This window comes from Lolium perenne, chromosome 2, assembly GCF_019359855.2.
Source record: "Lolium perenne isolate Kyuss_39 chromosome 2, Kyuss_2.0, whole genome shotgun sequence".
Classification (NCBI taxonomy): Eukaryota; Viridiplantae; Streptophyta; class Magnoliopsida; order Poales; family Poaceae; genus Lolium; species Lolium perenne.
Genome location: NC_067245.2, coordinates 323,107,835 through 323,115,218, shown reverse-complemented (window position 1 = coordinate 323,115,218; position 7,384 = coordinate 323,107,835).

Below are 7,384 nucleotides of genomic sequence, written 5' to 3'. Positions count from 1 at the left end.
GAGTGCTACACGCACGCTCCTCCTCCTCCTCCTCCTCGCTCGCTCGTCTCGACTCGACTCGACTCGCGCGCCGCGCTCGTGGTGAGTGGATTGAGCCTCGAGCCGTCCTAGACGGACGCTTCGCAGTTAGTCGGTTCGGGTCGCTCCCGGATCGTGGGCCTTGCGCCGCCATCGTAACCTACTCCATCCCGCGCGCCGACGTGCATCGGCGAACGGGAGAGCAGGTCTCCGGAACCACTCGTCCTTGCGATCCTGTACGGGAGAGGGCGAATTAGGTTTTTGGGAAGCGCTCTGCGCGACTGCTCAAGCTCTTCATCACGGGTCGCCTTCCGTCCAAGTCGGGCGGTGCTGCCTACCGTAGTCTTCAACACCGTCTACTTCGACCCGTTGTTCCTGTCATCAACAACGTTAATGCTGCGACATCATCTGCTACACCTCCACCGCCACCTCCACCAGATCGGTACGTGCGACATATCTCGATCTGTTTAGCGATGGATGCTTTACTGTTTGCGCTGCTACTATTCATGTTGATTAATGCATCTAGTATGTTCGAGTTTCACATGTTAGTAGTTGCTGTCATTATGTTTTATATTCTGGAATTAATCATGGAAATTGTGCCTAATTATCCAACAATCCAAAAACCTAATTATAGGCAATTTCCTGAGTTAATAATGGCTGGTTTTGCTGATGCACTGAGGCCGGATAAGTTTACCGGTGTGCACTTTAAGAGGTGGCAAGTTAAGGCCACGCTCTAGCTTACTCATCTGAAAGTGTTCGAAGTTAGTGATGGTTTACCTGAAGGAACTATATCTGACCAAGATCAGAACAAGTTCAAGGAAAACAATACTCTGTTCGTCGGATGCGTTCTGAGTATTATTGTTGATCGTCTGTGTGATGTGTACATGCACATAACAGATGGTAAAGAGCTCTGGGATGCACTGAATGCTAAATTCGGTGCAACCGTCTGACGATGAACTGTACATCATGGAGAGCTTCCATGACATCAGGATGGTAAACAACCGTTCTGTAGTCGAACAAGCTCATGAGATACAGTGCATTGCGAAAGAGCTTGAACTCCTTAAGTGTGCCTTACCTGACAAGTTTGTGGCTGGATGCATCATCGCTAAGTTGTCCCCTTCATGGAGGAACTTTGCCACAACTCTCAAACACAAGAGACATGAGATATCAGTTGAAAATCTGATAGCGTCTCTTGATGTTGAGGAGAAAGCTCGGGCTAAGGATAATACTGAGAAAGGAGAGGGTCAGTCTAGCGCCAACATGGTGCAGAAGAAACCCTACAGCAAAAACAAAGGGAATAACAAGCCCTCCTTCAATAAGCCTATGAAGACTACAACCTTCAAGAAGAAGAAGATGATAAACAAAGAAGGTCTGAGCTGCTTTACATGTGGAGAGACTGGCCACTTTTCTAAGGACTGTCCAGAGAGGGCAGACCGCAAGAAAAGGCGAGGCAAGTCAACACGGTGACCGCTAGCAATGCTGATGGGTACGGTAATCTCTTTACTATTCTTTCGGTATTTCAATCTCCAGTTGGTAGATTGATACATGTGCTAATGTTCTTGTGTGTGCTGACATATCCATGTTCACTTCTTACCAGGTCGCCCGGGATTCTTCCGTCTTGATGGGGAATGGGTCACATGCTTCTATTCGTGGTGTTGGCACGGTAGATCTGAAGTTCACTTCGGGGAAGATCGTGCAGCTGAGGAACGTGCAGCATGTCCCTACTATGAACAAGAATCTCGTTAGCGGCTCCCTTCTATGCAGAGATGGGTTTAAGGTTATTTTAGAGTCGAATAAAGTAGTTGTTTCCAAGTTTGGACAATTTATTGGTAAAGGCTATGAGTGCGGAGGCTTGTTCCGCTTTTCGCTTTCTGATTTTAGTAATAAGTCCGTGAACCATATTTGTGGTAATATTAGTGATGATACCAGTGTTTGGCATTCTCGTTTATGTCACATTAATTTTGGTTTAATGTCTCGGCTATCCAGTTTAAGTTTAATTCCGAATTTCACCATTGCCAAAGGTTCTAAATGCCATAGTTGTGTGCAATCGAAGCAACCTCGGAAGCCTCACAAGGCGGCCGAGGAGAGAAACTTGGCACCTCTAGAACTCATACATTCTGATCTATGCGAGATGAATGGTGTGTTGACAAAAGGTGGAAAGAGATATTTTATGATATTGATTGATGATGCGACTAGATTTTGCTATGTTTATTTGTTGCGAACTAAAGATGAATCTTTAGACTACTTTAAAATTTATAAGGCCGAAGTTGAAAATCAACTAGAGAGAAAGATCAAGCGTCTTAGGTCGGATCGTGGTGGCGAATATTTTCCTAAAATCTTTGATGAATTCTGTGAGGAACATGTCATTATTCATGAGAGGACGCCTCCCTATTCACCCCAATCAAACGGGGTTGCCGAGAGGAAAAACCGCACGCTGACTGACTTGGTGAATTCCATGTTAGCCACTGCTGGTTTATCAAAGGCATGGTGGGGGAGGCTTTGTTGACTTCATGTCATGTCCTGAATAGAGTTCCTAACAAGAATAAAGATAAAACCCCTTACGAGGAGTGGGCTGGGAGAAAACCATCACTTTCGTATTTGCGCACATGGGGATGTTTGGCGAAAGTCAATATTCCAATTACAAAGAAGCGCAAACTTGGACCAAAGACAATGGATTGTATCTTTCTAGGTTATGCTCCGCGGAGTGTAGGATATATATTTTTAGTAGTTCAATCTAAGGTACCTGATATGCATGTTGATACTATTATGGAATCTCGTGATGCAACATTTTTTGAGAATATGTTTCCTATGAAAGATATGCATAGCATTGCTAGAATTTATACTGAGATATTTCCTGAGTCTAGTACATCTAATGAGTATTTTGAACAATCACGTGAGAATGTTACTGAGAAGGATGACAATGAAGCTCCTAAACGGAGCAAGAGACGAAGGATTGAAAAATCCTTTGGTGATGATTTCATTGTGTACCTTGTGGATGATACTCCCACGTCCATTGCAGAGGCATATGCATCTCCAGATGAAGATGACTGGAAAGAAGCTGTCCATAATGAGATGGACTCGATTCTTTCTAATGGAACTTGGGAGTTGTCAGAACGACCACATGGATGCAAGCCTGTAGGCTGCAAATGGGTATTTGATACGTCTCAAACGTATCTATAATTTCTTACGTTCCATGCTACTTTTATGATGATACTCACATGTTTTATACACATTATCCGGCACTAACCTATTGACGAGATGCCGAAGAGCCAGTTGCTGTTTTCTGCTGTTTTTGGTTTCAGAAATCCTACAAAGGAAATATTCTCGGAATTGGACGAAATCAACGCCCAGGGTCTTATTTTTCCACGAAGCTTCCAGAAGACCGAAAGGATTACGAAGTGGGGCGACGAGGCGCCGCCACACCAGGGCCGCGCGGCCAAGGGTGGGGCCGCGCCGCCCTGTTGTGTGGGGCCCTCGTGTCGCCCCTAAACCTACCCTTCCGCCTACTTAAAGCCTTCGTCGCGAAACCCCCAGTACCGAGAGCCACGATACGGAAAACCTTCCAGAGACGCAGCCGTTGCCAATCCCATCTCGGGGGATTCAGGAGATAGCCTCCGGCACCCTGCCGGAGAGGGGAATCATCTCCCGGAGGGCTCTTCATCGCCATGATCGCCTCCGGATCGATGTGTGAGTAGTTCGCCCCTGGACTATGGGTCCATAGCAGTAGCTAGATGGTTGTCTTCTCCTCATTGTGCTATCATGTTAGATCTTGTGAGCTGCCTATCATGATCAAGATCATCTATTTGTAATGCTACATGTTGTGTTTGTTGGGATCCGATGAATATTGAATACTATGTCAAGTTGATTATCAATCTATCATATATATGTTGTTTATGTTCTTGCATGCTCTCCGTTGCTAGTAGAGGCTCTGGCCAAGTCGATACTTGTAACTCCAAGAGGGAGTATTTATGCTCGATAGTGGGTTCATGCCTCCATTGAATGCAGGACGGTGTGACGAAAGTTCTAAGGTTGTGGATGTGCTGTTGCCACTAGGGATAAAACATCAATGCTTTGTCTAAGGATATTTGTGTTGATTACATTACGCACCATACTTAATGCAATTGTCTGTTGTTTGCAACTTAATACTGGAAGGGGTTCGGATGATAACCTGAAAGTGGACTTTTTAGGCATAGATGCATGCTGGATAGCGGTCTATGTACTTTGTCGTAATGCCCTGATTAAATCTCATAGTACTCATCATGATATATGTATGTGCATTGTTATGCCTTCTTTATTTGTCAATTGCCCAACTGTAATTTGTTCACCCAACATGCTATTTATCTTATGGGAGAGACACCACTAGTGAACTGTGGACCCCGGTCCATTCTTTACATCTGAAATACAATCTACTGCAATTGTTCTTTACTGTTCTACGCTAACAAACATCATCTTCCACACTATACATCTAATCCTTTGTTTACAGCAAGCCGGTGAGATTGACAACCTCGCTGTTACGTTGGGGCAAAGTACTTTGATTGTGTTGTGCAGGTTCCACGTTGGCGCCGGAATCCCTGGTGTTGCGCCGCACTACACTCCGTCACCAACGACCTTCACGTGTTCCTTGACTCCTACTGGTTCGATAAACCTTGGTTTCTTACTGAGGGAAAACTTGCTACTGTACACATCACACCTTCCTCTTGGGGTTCCCAACGGACGTGTGTTAACTGCACGCATTAGTATTCAAGAAGAAGCTAAGACCTGACGGTACTATTGAAAAGTACAAGGCGCGGCTTGTAGCGAAAGGCTACACATAGAGAGAAGGCGAAGATTACTTCGACACATATTCACCTGTCGCTAGACTTACCACCATTCGAGTACTACTATCCATGGCTGCCTCCTATGGTCTTATCGTTCATCAAATGGACGTAAAGACAGCTTTCCTTAATGGAGAGTTGGAAGAGGAAATCTATATGGATCAACCTGATGGGTTTGTAGTAAAAGGTGAAGAAAGAAAGGTGTGCAAGTTGCTGAAATCTTTATATGGCCTGAAACAAGCACCTAAGAAATGACATGAGAAGTTTGACAGAACTTTAACTTCTGTAGGCTTTGTTGTCAATGAGGCTGACAAGTGCGTTTACTATCTCCATGGTGGGGGCGAAGGTGTTATACTATGTTTGTATGCGGATGATATTCTGATCTTTGGTACAAACATGAAAGTAATACACGAGGTCAAGTCTTTCTTGTCAAAGAGCTTTGATATGAAAGATCTGGGAGAAGTTGATGTGATTCTGAACATCAAGCTGATTAAGAACGAGAGTGGGATTACTCTAACGCAATCCCATTATGTTGAGAAGATCTTGAGCCGGTTCGGCTATATTGATAGCAAGTCTTCTCCAACACTAAGGATGGTAATGGGCAGGGTATGGGCAGGGTGGAGAAATACCATACCCATACCCAGATAGTCAATGGGTACAAACTTCTACCCATACCCGTACCCATGGGTATAAAACTTTACCCATACCCATACCCGGCGGGTACCCGGTGGGTCGGTTAAATTGTACACAAGTCAATCACAATTTTATATTTATCGATAACAAATTTGATTAAAAAAATTAATTATCTGAACTCAATAACATGTAGTTGAGTACATAACAATTAATATAATATAAAAATCACATTCTCATATTCTAACTCATAAGTCAACAAAAGTAGATGTGTCACATAAGAATTTAACAATAAACGGGCAGGGTATGGATATACCCGCGGGTATGAGGCTATGCCCGTGCCCTGCCCATGACTTAACGGGCAGGGTATGGGAACTACCCATGGGCATAAAAGTGTACCCATACCCTGCCCATGCGGGTACGGTACCCGCGGGTACCCATACCCGTGGGTAAATCTGCCATCCTTATCCAACACCTTATGATCCCAGTGTGACACTACGCAAGAACCGGAGGATTGCCATAGATCAATTGAGATATTCTCAGATCGTTGGCTCACTCATGTACTTAGCGAGCGCGACTAGACCCGACATCTCTTTTGCTGTTAGCAAGTTGAGTAGGTTCATGTCAAACCCGGGTACTGATCATTGGCATGCACTTAATAGGGTCATGCGCTACCTATGTGGTACAATGAGTTATGAGATTCACTATTCAGGGCACCCAGCTGTGCTTGAAGGATATAGTGATTCGAATTGGATCTCAGATGTAGCTGATCTGTACGCCACAAGTGGGTATGTATTTACTTTTGGAGGTGGCCTAGTGTCATGGAGATCTTACAAGCAAACCATATTGACGAGGTCAACTATGGAAGCAGAACTTACTGCTTTAGACACAACCACTGTTGAATCGAATGGTTGCGTGAGCTCTTGATGGACTTGCATGTGGTTGAAAAACCTGTTTCGGCAATCCTTTTGAATTGTGACAATCAAACTGTAATTGTCAAAGTGAACAATTCTAAGGATAACGCAAAGTCATCAAGACACGTCAAGAGACGTTTGAAGTCTGTCAGGAAATTGCGAAACTCTGGAGAAATAACTGTTACATATATTCAAACAAACAAAAACTTGGCAGATCCCTTTACAAAGGGACTATCACGTAATGTGATAGAAAGTGCATCGAGGGAGATGGGTTTGAGACCCGTTGATGTTACGCCATAGTGGTAAACCAACCTTTGTGATCGGAGATCCCGTGAATTAGGACCTGGGAAGAACAAACTAGTGGTTTAATTGAGGAGAGTATTATGTAACCCTCTCTATGTGAAGATGCACAACTCTCAATTGCTGTAAGGCAGGTTGGCAACCAGCCTTAATGTGTTTATGTTGGCTATTTTAGCAAAGATGCTGTCCTACAGAGCATTCTTGAAATAACACACCTATATGAGTTCGATTGTTAAACGTCGCAATCTATGAGATTTGGGTGATCTCTAGTAAACTCATGAAGAGACCATGAAGTATGACGCATATGCTTCACCCGCGGGGTAGGCTACTGGCAGCCATGTACTGGTCATGACTTTGAGTGAAACCTTGTTCACGCAAAACTTGCAATTCAAGGCTTAGTCCATTGTTCAAGTGTGAATGGATGTAGCTTAAGGTTCTAGGCGGAAGTTCAACTTAACAGTCTCCGCTGAAACACCGGTATATAAACAAGCAACGAGTATTGGTAAATCTCTAAATGGGTATTTGAGATCTGGTGGGGGATTGTTGAAATATTGGGCCCACATTTGGTGGCCCATACTAGATTTCAGATTTTCCCTATAAATCTCAAAGCCCACTTAGTGGCAGCTTTGTGAGTTTGAGCCCAAGTTGGTGGCAGCTCACTAGGGAGTGGCAAGAGGTGGGAAGTTTAGTCCCACATGGAAAGTTGGG